Consider the following 19,524-nt stretch of genomic DNA (forward strand, 5'->3'; position numbering starts at 1 on the left):
GTTGTAGTCGTCTATGGGTACGACTACCAAGTCAATGGTGCCTTCCTATTTTGGTATTTTCATGTGTACTCTATGTGAAACTCCTAGGATAGGATTGGATGGAGAATTGACAACCTTCAAGTGGCCTTCTTCTTTCGTGTAGTGGATCCCCAATCTCTTTGCTTCGTTTTTAGAAAGGAAGTTGTGAGTCGTACCTGGATCTATTAGTGCGTTGGTATTTCCTTCATTCATCTTGGCTTCAACTAGCATGAGACTTCCTACCTTAGAACCACTCCATTTCGATTCCTTTGTCTCGTCTTTTGCCATAGAGTTTAGAAGTCACATGGAACTCATGTGAGATTCTTTTTCTTCTTCTTCTTCTCCTTGCAACACCATCGCATAAAATATCTTTTTCTTCGGACAATCTCAAATCAAGTGAGGACCATCAAACAAGTAGCACTTGATCTCCTCCCGTTCTTCTCTTCGGTATGTTCCTTCGATTGATTTTCATTTCGTATTCAAAGGTTGGGATGTGTCTTCTTTTGGTTCCGGTTTTGACATAGTTTGTTCTCCCTCACTATTCTTCTTAACCGTGCTTTCTCTTCGAAATTCCATTAGATCTCCTGCCACAGTGATAGCTTCGTCGATGTCTCTGACAGCTCTCCACTTGAGCTCATTATAAGCCCAAGATTGTAGTCCATCCATGAAATAAAAAAGTTTGTATTTCTCGTGCATGTCGGGTAACTCTAGCATCAAGCTCGTGAACTCGACTATATAGTCTCGGATGGATCCACTATGCTTTAGCCCACAAAGTTTCTTCATCGCTATGTCTTCTGTATTATGTATTAAAAATTGTCTCTTAAGTTGCCTCTTGAACTCCCCCCCAGGTGTCTAATAGTGTATAAGCCTTTCTCAATGTCTCCATGCTTCCTTCTCCACTATAGAGTTGCGCTTTCGCATAGATAAAGGACAACCATATCGACCTTCATCTTGTTGTCTGTCACTCGACTAGCATTGAAGTAACAATCCATCGACCAAAAACATTCGTCAAGTTCTTTGGGTCCGAGTTTACCTCGATACTTTAATGGTTTGGGTCCCTCTGTGTATGGTGTCATCTTCGCAAAAACTCCTCTAACTATAGTTGCTTTACATAGGTTTACTTCAGGTTTAAATGTGGCTACCTTCTCACGATATTCGTTTTGCCATGTGTTGATCATTTCAAGGACTTTTTCTTTAGTGACACTGATGGACTTCTTCATTCCATCACTTGTGTCCCTTATGTTGTTAATAGATTGATCCACGATATCCTTCCACTCAAGGATCTAACCGACGCTAATCTTAACCTTGGTAATCTTGTTCTCCAAGTTCGCCAAGGTATCTATTGATTGGTCCCTCTTCTTGGACTTCCTTCCTTTCTCCTCAACAATACGGGAAATGTTAGCTACATCACTTCCTCCTTCCATTGCTACGATCTATTGTTCGTACGAACTCTGGATCTGATACCACGTGTCACGGGATGACTCAATCATCATGTGCCACTTAGTGTTTATGCGACTAATTCAAGCTTGGATCATTTCCTTACGATGTACTAATGACTAAGACAACGAGAGATGCGATAAGGAATGGTACGAAGTAAGAAAGAAAGCTTCTATTATAGACTAAACTACTTTACAAGGTAACTTCCTAATGATTCCTACAAATGAGACATCCTTCCTATTTATAGGTACCTTACAACTCCTTAAATGGAAGTTTCTAGGTATCGATCATTCTTGAATAATCTAGATTTTTCTTATTACATACATGCTTTTATAAGACTCTAGAATATAGTATACTTGTCTACGATGGTCTAGAAATCTCTAGGTCATCCTGACATTATCCAAATCGCTCTTGTATTATCTAACGTGTTCAAGATTGTCACACCCCGACCATCGGCGGAAACACCGGGTAGTGTAACGTCATTTTTCGTATCACAGTTATATAACATACATTGAACAATACTTAAAGAAAGTACATACCTTTATTGATGTTTGAAAGTTAGATTATTGTTTTCCTAGTATGTATTACATAATATCCGACTATGACATACTTCTTAATGAACATAAAGAAAATAGTAAAACTTCTTCTGCTCGAATACATACCAGCTTTTCAAGTTCCTGAAAACACATGCATTTTAAAATACGTCAACATAAAGTTGGTGAGTCCATAGGTTTTGACTCCATAAAATAATACATTTTTACACAATCAAAAGTATAGTTTTGAAAGTATCATTTTGACTCCCCAACATTAGGTATAATGGTATACTTATCAATTAAGTGTTATACCTAAACATTTCTTAATCTTAAGGTATAAGTAGGGGAAAACTAATACTTAACATTAATACTTGTATACGACAAGGTATAATGTTTCTAACAATGTGCTACCATGAGCCTGTAACCGCTGCTATGACATAATACCTCTGATAGAACAATATACTCATGATTTACCATGAGAACAACTACACTCATGATTTAACATGAGAAACAACATCGTACGCTTCATCGATGCCGGAATAATAACAAATAAAAGGATAGTTCATCACTTGTTTTGGTTGACTATAGCTAACAGCCACAAGTAGGGTGGTCAGCTCGTATACTAATTATACACGACTTCCTCGCTCACACGGGATTAACAGTTACAATTCAGAGGATTTCCGCTAAGATCCCCAATCTTAGTTGATGAATACAAGTACTCATGTAGACTTTGACGGCTTCCTATAGCTCTAACAACAAAAACATCTTCATGTCTAAAACCCTAAGGTACCAGACTATGCTTTTAAACATTACTCCTAACTTCATAATATTTAGGCATTATAACAGCTATATCTTGAAGTAAAAACCAGGTTTTATCTTGACCTAAAACCAATAATAACAACATATAATGTTTCTAGTTTTATCTTGACATAAAACTATCAATAACAATACCAAGTTTTATCTTGACATAAAACTAACAATAACAACATATAACATATTCAGTTTTATCTTGACATAAAACTATTAATAACAACATACTATATAACTTAACATTTAGAACTTTCGAATATTACTTCGGTATTATACCGCACACAACATATATATGGAATCCTAAGTATAACTCAAGATCTACATTAGTAAATTAACATACTGATAAGTTAATAATAGTTGTATGTATTCAAAATGTTATATTTAGAACCATCATATCTCGATTTATCATAACTATATACTATCATATAGACATAATAATAACATATATACAATGACTAACATGCGTTTTCCCCCGAAATATTAGAAAGTAGGGCTGTGAAACTCACCCTAGTAGCGTGATTTTATGATATCTAAGCAAAACGGTCATCGTGCGAAATCGTCGAGGGTCGGGATGCAAGATGGCCTCAGCAAGGGAGAGAAATGGAAGAAGTTTTGGTGTAAGAATGGTTGAAGTCGGACCTGCTATTTATAGTAGGAATTTATGACACTCACGTCGTGAGTGTCATAAGGCTCACGTCGTGAGTCTTGTCTGATCACTTCGTAGACTTGCCATTTACGTCCCTAGCTTCGGAAGGTGGCCATGTGACTCCTCACGTCGTGAGTGTCATAAAGCTCACTAGTGTTACAAAGATCGTTCCAATGTCTTCCAGGTCGTTCAAGCTTCGTCTAGTGCCCTCTTGATTATTCCGGATCATTCTTCTTTGTTCCACGGACATCTATAATATCTAGCATCGTTCAGGGTCTTGTAGAGCATTCTTGATCTCTCCAGAGATTTGTCGAGTATACTTGATCAACGCGGGAGTTTTGTAGACGATCGTGGAATTTTCTAGAAACTTGGTCCGTGACATGTGGCTTGGAATGTTGTTAAGCTGTCTGGCTTGATCTAATAATCATTTTAGGCTTTAGGTTAAGGAGAATGGTAGCACTTCTAACATTTTGTCATATTAGATTTTTTAGTGTCATTTTATTTTTGATCATTTAGAACCTAATTTTAGTAGTTGGTAGGGAATGGTAATTCTCCTAGCACTTCATTTTTTTTATTTTCTTTTGACAAAACTACAAAAAAGGTCAATGTGGTTTCTCATTTTGTGTGGTTAAGGTCCAAACCTTTGAAAAGTTGTAGATTTTGTCATTTTGAACAAGTTTTGTTGTGATTTTGGTCTTTCTTCTTTTAAATTTAACCACATGGTTGTTAATTTTTTTTTTAAATGACTTTTTTCTCCTCAGGACTATTTCTACAGCCTAACTAGAAGGACAATTCCTACATATATTCGTTTTATGTTTATTGAATTATTATATATTAATAATTTTATTTTTAATATATACTATTTATATATTAATAAATTTTATTTTTAATAGAATATTAATTTTTTTTAATTTCTTTGTTAATGGATATTTTAATTGGATTATTATATATGAATAAATATTTTTTTTACTATACAATATTTATATATTAATAAATATTATTATCTTGGATTTTTAATTTGTTTTAGTTAATATTGTTTATTGGAGTAATTATTTTTATTTGATTATTATATATTATTTTTAATTTATAATATTTATATTCTAATAAATATAACATTATCAGATTAATAATTTCTTTTAGTTAATCTTTTAACTCATTTTTTTGGATTATTTCTTTTCTATTGAAATATTACTTGTAATTTATTATTTTTTATATAATAAATATTATTTTGTTGTATTATTAGCTTATTACTTTATTTTTAATGCATACTATTTTTTTTTAATTTTATTAGTTCCACCACAAAGTTGTTGGAAAATGCAAAAGCATCGCCTATTCATCAACGAAAATCATCGGGTTCACTGTCGAAAACCTTTATCGAGGGTCCGACGTAAACTTTACTAACTTTTTTCACCCAACATCCCCGATAACCACCTACGAAAACCTCTTAAATATTCGATGGAATCCTCCATATCCCACACAACGCACAACAAACTCCTAAAACATTAAAAGTGGTGGCAGTGATCGCGTGATAATAGTGGTGTTATCGCAGGTGACTACCGTCATAATTGGTTGGAAAATGTTGATGAGTTTCTATCCGACCTCCGATGAGGATGTTTTGTGGTGATCTCGATGATTTTCGATGATGAACAACAACGCTTTTGCGTTTTCTAATGATTTTGTGGTAGAACTAATAAAATTAAAAATAATTAATAGTATCTTAAAAATAAACTAATGAACTAACAATCCAACAAAATAATATATATTATATAAAAATAATATTCAAATAAAAAAATTATCCAAAAAAAGGAGTTAAAAAAGTAACTAAAAGAAGTTAATAATCTGATAATGTTATATTTATCAGGATACAAATGTTATAAATTAAAAATAATATTTATTAATATATAATAATCCAATAAAAAAATTCTTCAATAAAGAAAATTAACTAAAACAAATTAATAACCGAATATAATAATATGGATTAATATAATATTATATATTTAAAATAATATTTATACATATATAATAATCCAATTAAAATATTCGATAACAAAGAAATTAAAAATAATTAATTAAAAGAAATTAATAATCTAATTAACAATATTTATTAATATATAAATAGTATATATGAAAAATAACATTTATTAATATATAATAATTCAATAAAATCAAGATAAAATTGCAAAAATGGTCCATGTGGTATGAATTTTTTTTTTGGGTTTTAGTCTAAATCCCGACTTTTTTGGCTTCGTGGTCCTTTTGAGCCAATTTCATTGTGGATTTGATCCCTCGGTAAACTGAAATGACTTTAATACCCTTGGGTATTTATTTTCTATTTCTAAATTCATTTTTTTAAAGTTTTAATAATTATTTATTCATTTCAATAATTAAAAAAATGAAAGGTCTCTCTCTCTCTCTCTCTCTCTCTCTCTCTCTCTTTCTCTCTTCGTTGCTTTTCATTATAAGTCACTTCGAATAAAAAATGTCATCCAAAACCCAGGTAGAAGATATTGAATTCAAATTCATTTATGACTTGGAAGTTCTCTATCTCTCTCTCTCTCTGTCTCTCTCTCTCTCTCTCTCTCTCTCTCTCTCTAGCTCCCTGTATCTCACCATATGAAGGATTTCATGGGCTTCAAATTGGTGAGTTTCAGAAGGCGATCGAAGATCGTGAAGGCAATCGAACCCCCACAGGTCTGATCAAAACCATCATCCCCTAACCCCTCTAGTTAAACCCCTTTTCAATTTAATGCCTCCCTCTTCTCTGTTCATTTTTTTTGTATCTAATCTTTTTTTTTTCATCTCGATTCAATGATTTGATGGGTCTGATGGATGCTTATGGTTGAGGTGGTGGTTTTATATCTTTGTTGCAGGTTTTCTGGTCTAGAAATGGCAAAAAAGACTAGGTGGGGAAGAGGACAGAGTGGGGCTATTTGAGGACCAAATTAAGTTCACTTCATACAGGGATAATGCATGTGAAGGTCAATGGTGATGATCCAAACAAATCTTACATTGCAGAAAGAAAAACAAGCACTGTTATTATCCTCTTTCTCATGTGAATATCAGTTTTGTTGCATCTTCTTATACCCTTAAACCATTCATGGAAATGGTTTAGCTTTAAAGTTGAAAGAAAAGGGAATTGAATGATGTAAGAAAAAAAAGGACGTGAAAGATTACTCAGTAAAGTTGCAGCCCATGTCCATGAACATAAAGTGTGGTTGATGCCCACCAAGTGTTTGATCTTTTGTGTGAATGATCTTTCCATGTTGCAACTTGTAGTTCTTAGTTATGTTTATTGATTTTCAGTACTTTGGCTTCACAAATTTCTGTTTAAGTCATCAATTTGGCATTTAAAATTCTTGAAGCAAGTCGTTAAAGTCCCTAAATCAAAAACGAGTGGTGGTGCCGTGAGAATGGCTTCCAGGAGAGAGAGAGAGAGAGAGAGAGAGAGAGAGAGAGCCTATCTTTATTTAATATATAAAAATACTTATACAAAAGATAGAAACTAATTCTAATAAGGGAATTTAGTCATTTCAATTTTACGAGGGACAAAATCTTCATACAAACATGGTCAAAAGGACTAGGAAGCCAAATAATTCGGGGTTTGGACTAAAACCCCCAAAAAATACATACCAAATGGATCATTTTTGCAGTTTTCTCTAAAATTAAAAAGAAGATATGTAGAAATGGTCCTTGTAGTTTGGTTGTAACCCCTGAGGGTCAAATAATCATTTTAAAAAGTTAACAGCCAAATTGTTAAAGTTAACAGAATAGAGATAAAAACCACAACAAAACGTGCTCAAAAGGACCAAATCTACAACATTTCAAAGGTTTGGACCTTAATCGCATATAATGAGAAACCACATGGACCATTTTTGCAGTTATGTCTTTTTTTTTTCTAATTTAATTAAATTACTTTATTTTAATATACAAACATTTTTTTGTTCACAAATATTAAACACATTTTTTTAAACACAAACAATTAATATAATATAAATTATACTTTTTAAAACACAAACATTTCATATTAAATTAAAAAAGTTACACTAAATTAAAACTTAAAATACCTAAAAACACGATTTAATAATTCAAACCACGACAAACATGACTTAACACCAACAAACACAATTTATTACCTATAAACACGACTTAATACATAAAAAACACACTAAACAATGAGTCTTCCTCCGAATATTAGCCTTCCAATTCATCTTTTGGTGACATATTTAGATCAAGATTGTCCATCATCCAAAGATGATCGGCCAAACGGTGGCGAAGATCGGTATGGATTACTGCACAGTGAATTATCCTCATTCTTTGTAACCATTCTTGACCACCATATTCTAGTGGTTGTGTCTCTGGGATGACTTCTTCTCGTCGTACACACATATCATGTATACATCACCTCTGTCATAGTAGAAATGTCACGAAACATTGATGCTTTTGCAACTATCTGCCAACGCTTTTTAAGTGCTCCAAACGCTTGTTCGATATCTTTTCTTGCTTTTTCGTGGACTCTCTTAAATCTGGACCTCTGAGGGTTATCTGGACATGACAAACTTTTAACAAAAATAGAAAGGTTAGGATAGTTCCCAACAACAATATAGTACCCACATTTGTATTCCATTCCTCGGAGTACAAATGACGAATCTGGGGCAGTACTGTTATACAACTTGTTGAATATTGGTGAGTTATTGAGAATATTAATATCATTAAGCGAACCGGCACTAACGAAAAAAGCATGTTAGATCCACAAATCCCATGAGGCTATAGCTTCAAGTACGATCATGGGATAATGATAATTTCCCTTTGTGTATTGTACTTGATATTCGGTAGGACACACATTCCATCTCCAATGCGTGCAATCTAAACTTCCTAACATCCCAGGTAACCACACACATTTCCATTATGAGCATACAAATTTTGTATGTCACTAGCAGTAGGAAGACACAAATATCATGGACCATACAAAGACATGACAGTTATGCAAAATCCGTGCATACTTTCTGGGGTGGTACTTGCGGACATCCTAAAATTCCCGTCTAGTGCATTAGGGGGTGGCATATGCTAACTTACGAAATAAATCAGTACATTTTTGAACTGGATCAAAGCCTAATGTACCTCTTACGCCTGGGCGTTGCTGCATTGAAACAATAAAGTCACACCTTCTAGATTTCGCATAAACAAATCTTTATGCATTCGGAACTGTCGATGGAAATAGTATCGGTAAAATAGAGCATTCTCGTCAAAATAATTCTCCTCAAAATAAGCTTTGGGGGTTTTTGATCGCGTTCATGTATATGTTGTTGAATTCCATTGCAGCTTATTGGCGGTCTTCCACTTCGACTAAAGTGAAACGGGGTTGTGGTTTTTCTTTTTCATGTGGTGACAAAAGTTATGCCAAACTTTTTCTCTGAAAGTTGTTGAGTCTTGGTCGTTGCCATGAATCGGCTCCCCCGACACATCTAGCCATGATTAAGCTAGAGCCCTCTCTTCATCATCCTCCCACCCTCTACATGGAGCCCTCCATTTTCCTTTTTTTTTTTACTTATGGTTCGAATTCGGGATCTTGAAATGATTTTTGAACGGGATCTTCAATGGGGCCTTCATTGGAAGAATCAGTTGACTCATCGAGTAGGAGGCATGGTTGGGATTGAAAGTTAATTTGCGGTTGAATTTGAGAAATAATTGAGTTTCTTTAACCGTATCAAACGGATCGAGATCCACATTCGTACAAGGTGTTTGTTGAGACCAATGTTATGGTAAAATCCCATTAGTTGAGAAAAGAATGGATTAAATGGAAACATTTACGGAGCCATTAGAGGAAAGTAGTAGGTAGAAAGAGAATATCTTGGTTGATCAAATGATGGTCGATAACATGGTGGTGATGGAAGGTTTGGGGAATAAGTGTTTGGAGGTGGAAGGTTTAGTGATGGAGGGTTTGAAGACATTTTTCCTTAGTGAATTGAGAGAGTTTGTGAGAGAGATATGATATTTTGTGTGTGTAAATTTTTGAGAGTGTGGTTTGATTTATATTAGTTGAATGGTAGATGAATATTTATTTATTTATTTTCATTAAAAATGTTTTTTAAATGAAAATTGTTAAATAAGTTGTTTAAATTAATATCAACAATAAATTCAACAATTCAATTTGATCGAGTCAAGAAGAGCAATCCGGTTAAACCTTACTCCCACCAATTTAATGCATTCATCAGCATCTCTCTCTCTTATCGCCAAAACTATAGCGAGTATAAGGTAGCAAGATCATTTTTAGTGAGCGCTAATGGGCGGTGTTCAACATGATTGGTGACTATAGTGGGCTTCCATGGCGAGTCGACTCCCTTTAGTTTTAGGATTTTTAGTTGATTTGAAATGAAAATAAGTAATTAGTCAATTTTGACATTTAGCAAAGTCACGGTACACCTGTGTCGATGTATTATATCCTTGTTAAAGGTAGGATTCAAAACTATGGGAGCTAAGGGAGATGTATTGTGTTGGAAATATTCTCAAGGATCCATAACACACCCCTAATATAGAAAGCCAACTGCCCACATGCTCTCTCTCTCTCTCTCTCTCTATATATATATATATATATATATATATATATATATATATATATATATATATATCCTGAAAAAGATCCATTATGATAAATTGTTACAATCAAATCTCTCATGTCTCCTTCAAATTATGTTCACACTCGTTAAAATATTAGGGTAACCCTCCCAAATTACACCCAAATTCTCTAAAGTGCTAAATATTACACTCAATAAAGGATTTCCAGAAAAAAGAGATGGGTCATAGCATACACGCTTAAGTTCTAAGTCTTTCTTATCCAGTTGCTTTCTTGGACGTTATGTAATCCTAACTTCAAATTATACCCACATTCTCTTTAGTGTTAAGTATTAAACACTGTTCGGAAGTAAAGTGGAAACAAACAAAACTAAAAAACACACACAAAACACAATATTTACGTGGTTCGTTCAAGGTGACCTATATCCATGGGCAGGAGGGGGTATTCTTTATTTTTGAGCTCTCAAACAAAGGCTACAAGTATGAATTTATAGAAATTCGCCTATCATTCTAGAACACAAGATACTTCAAATGACCAACATACATCCTTATTTATATTGAAGGGATCAGACCTAAAACCCTAATGTGCCAAGCCTATTGGCCTATAGGCTTATGATTGGTGACAATCAATCACAATCCTCCTTGAAATAGCTTCTATAACATTCATCCATGACATAAAACACATGAGCATCAATAATGTACATGATGGAGCACCATGAGTCATAGTGGAACATCATGATGCACTAGTGGCACATCATTACCACTAATGGTGCATCATCCTTAATGTGGTACTTCATGGTGTATTCCTTGATCATCTTCAATTTCCAAGAATCCTTGAACAATCTTGAGCATCATAGAGGACTTTATCCTTTCATAGCATACGTGGCTCATCACGGGATACCATGGCTCATCAGGAACATAAGTGGCACACCTTGCACCAAGATGGTGTACCAAGCATGACGATGACACATCTTGTACAAGGAATGGTGCATCAATCCTAATACGGTGCATATTGCTAATTAAAATATGATATTAATGGGTCATGCTAATAACAACTTGATATAATTGATTATTTATTAGAAATTATTTTTAACAAATATTCAATAAACTCTTATAATAAAAATGGAAATTATTCATTTCTAGGAAATAATAACTTTCATTAGCAAGTAACATAATATATATCATATGGTATGATTTAAGTCATGTACATTATTTTGGACTATAAAGACTTTTGTCTTTTTGCCAAAATCCAAGGTTTATATTTTATAAAAGAGTTTACAAGATTTATAAAGTTTATGTCTTTTTTTTATTTTTTTTTTATTTATATATATATATATATATATATATATATATATATATATATATATATATATATATATATATAAAAGATGGGAGGGACAAAAGACATGACTTTTGATTAGTTAAATCAAAAGTAAGGTATAGCTTAAAGCATGGGGAGACACTTAAGTATAGGGATCATGATGTGATGTTGGACTTTTAGCAACCATTGATGAATTTTAGCTTTCAAGAACTTCTTCAAATTTTTTGCAAGTAAATGGTGTTTAATCAATTGAGAGCTTCTACAAAAACATTACAAAAAGATTTTTGGTCCCTTAAAATATCCCTTTATGAATGGACTTGAGATTTTTTGTGTTGGCTCACAAAAAATGTTATTAGTTAGTTATGTTTATGTATATATAATTTTATGCAAGTTTGTGTTATTTATTTTATGAAATTATTATATATGGTTGATAAATTAGTTTTTCACATGCTAAAATAATTTTAGACAAAATAAACATCATATGGAATTTGGTTTTCAAAAATTATAATGTGGACATAAGATGTAACAAGTTATTGGTTTAAAATAACCTCTCATTTTATAAAATGTTAATAACGTCAAATTTTGAAATACTCAAATCTAAGTTTTAAAATGGTGATTTTTATAACTTATACAAACTCCAAATATGTAAGTAATAAAAAGAAGTTGCTTATTAAAGATATTAAAGGTTCAATTGCATTCAAACTTAATACCGGTTATTAAAATTGAATCGTGTCGAAATATAGTATTATACAAAAACTAGCTTTTTATATAGTACCTTTAAAATGTGATTTTCTTTTGAAAATTGGTAGCATGGTTTATTATATGCATGTAATAACCATGATATCATATGTTTTTAAAACTAGAATTATAAAGCATATAAAAGACCCAATTTACAAACCTCAAAGCTATGCAATCTATTTTGAGGAACACTCGTACATTTCTTGTATGCACTAGCGGGATAAAGGATACCTAGCCGCTTAGTGTTGTCTTTTGATAGAAGGGGTGTCTTTGTGATTTCTATAACCAAGTTATAGGTCGATTACACATGTTTTTTAAATTGGATGATTTAATCGGAAATCTTTTTTGATAAATGATACCTAAGCAAGAGAGTTTCAAGGCATAGATGAGATCAAACACGTCTAATTAAATTTGTTATTAGCGATCCGATAAAACTAGGAGTTATATAGTAAGAAATGATTGATAATCGATATCTATCAGGTTGAATTCAAGTGGACATGATAAATGATACCTAACCATTTATTTATTTTGCAACTTGGATCGTAGACTTTGATAATTAATGTTTTTAGAAACTAAAAGGGTATTAATTATTAAAGAGTTTAAATGTTGAAAATACTAAATAGATTTTTTCAAAAATTTGTAGTTAAATAATCCATTCTCATTGCCATAAATTGTCATTTTCTTTAATGAATTAATGAAACAATAATATACACTAGATACAACTTCAATGAATAGGTTTATGTCTTAAGAAACAATCTCATAAGATATATGAAATTGTATATGCTTAAGGTCCTAGTCCTAAACTATTTTCTTTGAGCAATAAAACTGAACATGATACCTAGTAAAGACATCACTATGATGCTAAAGATGCTTCTAACATCAAACTAGAAATAAGTTCAAGGCCAAAAGAAATCGCCTTGTGTGATACAGGAGGCCCATGTTTTATGGACTGAACACCTCAAAGCCTAATAAATCCAATAAGGCTCATATAGATGGATCTTGTTTCTTTTGTGTAGAAACTAGACACTGGAAGAGGATCTGATCCTCTCATCTAGAAAGAAAGTCTGGAAGAGACTAGTATGTCAGGTATCTACTAGATAGAACTCATACTTTTCATATAAAACTTAAGTAATTGGTAAATAAATGTTAATCTAATATTTGTAAATTGTTTGCAGATATTTACAAAAGAATAACTAGCTGAGCACAATCAATTTGGAACTACACTCTTGGAGTTTAGTTTATTAATTATGCTAGGAACATAATGTACTTGTAATATGAAACAATGTTTGTTTTGGAACAATGCATGTTTTAATTTAGCGTGCCTAAATATATGTCTTAGATTAATTTTGGAACAATGCATGTTTTATAAATAACAAGTTCTATATGCAAAATACTTTTTTACTTAAATTTGTTTTAAATCAAAATCATCTTTGACATTGTTATTTTTATTATATAAATAACATTCACGTATTCCAGCTTCAAGAAAAGGATCCTTGAAGGGAAATAATGTAGTTTATTTGACATATATAAATCTTATTTATATCTAAAAGATTCCTAACGATATTTTCACTAAGTAGTAGAGAAAATAATTATTAAGGAACTTTACACTATGGTGTATGACTTCCTTACTAATGAATGCATACGATTTATCATAAGATACCAAATCAACTTTATTAACAACTATAGTAGTCATAAATTATATTTTACATGTTAAAACATAATTGTGAAATCTTTGTTGAAGGTTTCAAATATAAAGTTGAAATATAAACTTGTGAAGACTATCTAAAGCCTTAACGATAATAAAGGATAAATTAAATCTTACTTGGTATGATTTTCTTTATAATTTGTAGAAATGTCCACCATTGATTTCCTTGGGATAACACCTAGAACACTATTAATTGTACCTTGTAACACCTAGATTTTAGGTATCTGTTTTAACCCTTTAGTTATGTTTATTTTGCAAGTTTAGTCCCCGATGGTAATTTTGTAATTTTGAAGACCTTTGGAGTACGTAGGGCATACATGTAACACTTGGAAAATGGTAAGTTTCATATTTAACCCCTAAATGAAAAAGTTTTCAAAATGGTCCTTAAGGCTAGTACGCAGGGCGTATAAGGTGGTATGCTTAGCGTACTAGCCCGATGCATGATCGCGGCTTTGGACACGTATGTGAGGAGTACCCTTGTGTATCCGGGCCATACGTGTGGATAAGTGAAACCCTAGTTTTAGGGTGTTGAACCTTATTTAAACCTTGTGATAGCCATACTAGATCATGTTTAGGCAATCTCCATCCCTTCTTGTCTAGAAAATCAAAACCTAAGTGAGATCTTGAGAGTTTAAGCCTTAAAGTATGATTTTTGGTGCATTGTGAAGTAGAAGAAGAAGTGAACTATTTGGAGTTGTGCTTGGAGCTTGAAGATCTGAGATTAGGTCTTCATTTTCTTTCCTTGTGAGGTAAAAATATTCCATCTTGCTAATCCATAATGCTATATCTAGATTGGTGCCATTTTATGCTCTTTGAGTCCATGGTTTGATTATCGAGCCCCTTGCTTCACTCCAAAAGTGATTGTTGGTAGGTAGAGAACCCTTTTGGTCCCTCCATTAAAATGCAAGATTTAGGGCATTTGTGGTCTCATGCATGTGTTAAGAAATTTGTTGAGCTATTTTGAGCTCTAACAGCCTCATTAAGCCATGCACTTTATCACGTAAATTTGGCAACTTTACATGATAAACCGCCTTAAGAAAGTTAGATCTGAGTTAGGGTTGAAGTCATAATCGATTAAGAGCTAAAAAGTGAAGGTTGGACAACAGGGTGGAGTACTTTGGGCGTACAAAGCGAGTACGTTGCGCATACAAGTCCTTAAGCGACTACGCTGAACGTACGAGCTGAGTATGCCCTACGTACTCAACAGTAGGCTTCGGTTTCGTGGGCTCTTCAGTTTTGGGCCATGGTGGACTTTAGTTTTCTTGGTCCTTATTGGGCCATCAGAATTCTATTAATGGGTTGGTAATATTCTTATTGGACTCTTGGTTGTAGGCCGATGTAAGGGATTTAGGCCTAATTTGAAAATTGGGCCAATTGGGATTTGACTTTTGAGTGATTATTATGGAAATTGGGCCTTTGGAAAATTAGATTAGGCCTTGGCCTTATGTCAAGTTAGGGAAAGGGTAACAAAGTGTTTTACCCTACTTTGCACTCTTAGTGTGTATTGGGATCCGATTCTTGATTGGATGATTATTTTGTGATTAATAGCGCGAGGATTTTAGTGGGCCAGCAGCCAAAGATTTATCTGTGAGATTTGGCAGTTTGAGGTGAGTTTCCTCACTCTACATAGTGGTTCAAAGGCGCCAATGCTGTCCCATAATTGTTTATGATATGATGCAAGATGTTTATGTGACTCTTCCATGTATTATGTGTTGATATGTATACTAAGTGAGGCTCGATGCCAGCCAAGGCCCGATGTATGTATTGTATGATATTGGTTATGGTTATGGCATGTGTTAGTATGATTATATGTTTACATGTTTATATGTTTGTTATGTGTACCGGGCGGGGGCCGATGTCAGAAAACCTAATAAATGACATATATGTAATCTGAGAGGGACCCGATGTCGGGCGGGGCCCCAAGGCCGAGAGGGACTCAATGCCGGACAGGGCCCGATGAGTGGATGGGGCCCAATAGGTATTTATCATGTATGGTATGACGTATTTTGGGGAACTCACTAAGCTTTGGGCTTAAAATTTCCAGTTTATGTTTCAAGTACCTCCAGATTGAAAGGGGAGAGCCCGTGATGATTGCAGAGGAGACACTACCTTTTTCGCATTTTTAGATGACTTTGATATGTTTTGTATGTAGTGACAAAGTATGATCTTTTGTGGATTGTATGACAATGTTTGGATAGATTTTTTTATTAAATCAAAAATGAAATTTTTTGGTCGTTACAAGTTTGTATCAGAGCCTTGGTTTGAGGGATTCAGACATACCCGCGGTTGTTTGAACTCAAAATGAGTATTTGGTTAAATTTTTCAAAAAAGAAATGCAATTTTAAGAAAAGGGTTTTCTAAGACAAAAAAGAGTGTGGTGAGTGCAATCGACCAAGCTCAAGTAAGTTTTCCCAAAATATCAATACATGTTATATATATATATATATATATATATATATATATATATATATATATATATATATATATATATATATGATTTGATTTGATTTGTAAATCGCATGCTAGTTAGGGCTAAGGATCTGCTCAATTTTGCATGATAGAATTCTAGGAGAGATGCCTTTGTATTCCTGTATAAGTTGTAGACTTGCATGCTAGTACTGATCAGTCAGTGATAGGATGAACTAATTAGGTTATGTTTGGTTTTGATTACTTGATGCTTGAATGTTGCTTGCTTTGTGCTTTTAGGAGCTTTCAGTGGTTTCTGCTAACTAGTAAGTGGATATATCAAGTTATATATCACTGAGACTAAATAATTTTAAAAGATTAGGTTTTAAATCTATTGTACAACTATTGTCCTAGTCCAACCGTTGTAGTGTGAGACCTCTCATTCGAAGAGTTATCTGGTTTTGGTGATATGTAGTTGTATTTGCGAGCTAGTTAGAGGAAGTTAGCGGGAGTAACCTATACAACTGATGGCAGAGAGTGGTGTGAAGTTTTCCCTAAGAAAACCTATGATGAGATACAGTGCTGGGAACCTTATCTTGATGAGGGTTAATTATATGGATAAGGTGACTAGGAGGATTCAAGGCAATCCTTGAGGAAAGTACGGATAGATGTGGAAGGTAGTATGGGACCACATGTAACGTCCCATTTTCACAACAAAAACTTTCCATTTTTATTAAGATAAAGCTTCCTAATTTATTAATTCATTAATTAAGAAAAACCATTTATTCTGAATTACATTTATTGAAAATTAGAGTCTTGTAGAAACGTGGAATCTTCAAGGTTGATGATGAGTGTGTACAGTCCCGCCTTTGCCTTCCCACGATAGCTGATGGTAGTTGAAACAATAAACAACTGGGTAAGCATAAAGCTTAGTGAATTTCCCCCAAAATACCACCATATAAACATATCACGTGTACAATCAAACATGTCGGGTCTAGTCAACCATCAGGTTGGAATACCCTAGACCCAGTCAACCTTCAGGTCCAGTCATCCACGAGATGGAATAACCCTGGTTGGAATGCCAATATATAACAGGTGCAATCAGCCATCAGGATGGAATACCTAGGGTTTTGTTGACCTACCGACTCAATCCTACCGCTCTTCCTGAGCCTCCGTGCCTACGGCTTACAGTCGACTCGCACTTGGTATCTTGGCCTACCGCACAAAGCAAGACCGCCTCAACCCACCCAAACACAATATGTTGACATATAAATAATCAAGATAAAGTAGGCACATAATATATGCAAACATTAATCATACAGCTCTACTACCTACTAATCTTACCACAACATTCAGTCCTGCTACTAGCTAACCCTCATAGAATACGTACCCATATGTAACTAGAGGTGAGATAGCCACCTGAATAGATGGTCCTACTCTAGAGCCACAACCAAACAAGGAACAAGTAAGAGATCCTAGACTAAGTGTTCTCAGGCTATCCTACATGACCACAGCCAGTCGCTAAGGGTACTCCATAGATGATAACCAGTAAACATAGATAAGAAATATTTCTAAAAGTTATTACCACAAAGCAACATAATCAATACCAGGAGACAAATCTAACTGATCACTACATCATAGCAACATACTCAATACCAGAACAAAGACCTAATAGATCACTACCACATAGCAACATACTAAATATCTGATAGGTCTAGTATGCTCAAGAGTCATATTAAAGTGATATTGCTAAATAACATATGATACTAATGGGTCACACTAACAGCAACTTGATCAAGAGTCCTCAGTCTAAAACCACAACCAAACAAGGAACATATAAGATAGTTTAGATCAAGAGTCCTCAGTCTATCCTACATGACTGTATATAGTCCCGAGGATATCCCTGTTTAACAGATAACCAAAATTAGTGGACTGGCATTGGTGCCTTCGACCCACGGGTACAGTGAGCCAAAACTCACCTCGATATGTGTGCAGATGACCACTGTAGCAATGAAGGACTCTACCAGCTTCAACTTACTTCCAAGAACCTACAGGAAAATAGTTGAGTCAATACCCGATGACACGCCGTAGTCACTTGCAATAGTGGCCACCTCATATGAAATGATGGTTAGGGTTTCACATAAAATGACGATTACGGTTAAGTAAGAACACTTAACCCATTAAGGACTTAATAACTTAAGGGTATGAATGATTAAGGTTTGACTTAGTAATTTTCGGGTGACATAATAACTCAATCAATAGTCTAAATACGTGCCCGATCATTGTCCAAAATAGACCTTCTTGATTCTAGGGTTTTTCACATAAAATGATAACTAGGGTTATGTTCTACACTTAACCCTTTGAGGATTTAATCTATTAAGCCCAATATTGCATTAAATTAATTGTAAGGGAATTATTAAGTATTATTTTATGTTTAATTAATAGTTTCAATTCGGGTCCCGACCAATTCCAAAATTAAGGTTTCATGACATTAGGGTTTTCCAAACCCTAGTTAGGGTTTCCAACCTAAATACTAGCAAATTAGGTTCCCGGTTTGGCTTTTAATTTAATTAGAGTTTAATAAGTTGGGAACCAACCACTAACACCCCAGGAGGTGGTGGTCAACCGTGGTTCACAACGGCAGCCAACACCTCAAGGTGGTGGTGGTTATGATTTTAGGCTAACATAGTAAAAAAAAGCATTTCAAATATCCGTCCAAATATACACATATACACACACAGCCACCCAAAGTGGCGGTTGGTGGTGGTAGAATGGCAACATGTGGTGGAAACCACCAGCTCACGGTGGTGGTGGTGGTTTTTCTTCAGTTTCCAGTCAAGCAACACCCATAACAACATTCAATTGAAACAAACACACACATAGACACCATTTCACACACATAACTACCTCTCACGGTGGCTAATGGCGGCAGAAAGAGCACTACGGGCGGTAGCCACCATGTTTGGCTACCATGGTGGTCTTTAACTCGATTTTCCGGCCAACAATACACCTGCCACGAGCATCAGCACTGAAACACACACACGCATACGTGAAACCCATATGCAAACACATTCACAACAGCCCACTTTGGGGTGGTACGACGGTCAAAGCAGCGGATGGGAGGGTTGTATGAGTGGTGGCAATGGTATCTAGCTTCTGTGGGACAGAAAAACGCAAGGGGCAATTGGAGTAGCACCAACGACTATCATGTTGCGGCTGCAGATGACGACATAAAAGAAGAAGTGGCGGAGGAATGGTGGCAGTGGTTGTTCACAGTCGATTTGGTCTCAAAAGCTTCCTTTACAATGCTAGTCATTGCCGACAGTAGGATAGCTACGTT

This window comes from Lactuca saligna, chromosome 9 (genome assembly GCF_052625555.1).
Source record: "Lactuca saligna cultivar CGN05327 chromosome 9, ASM5262555v1, whole genome shotgun sequence".
NCBI classification, from domain to species: Eukaryota; Viridiplantae; Streptophyta; class Magnoliopsida; order Asterales; family Asteraceae; genus Lactuca; species Lactuca saligna.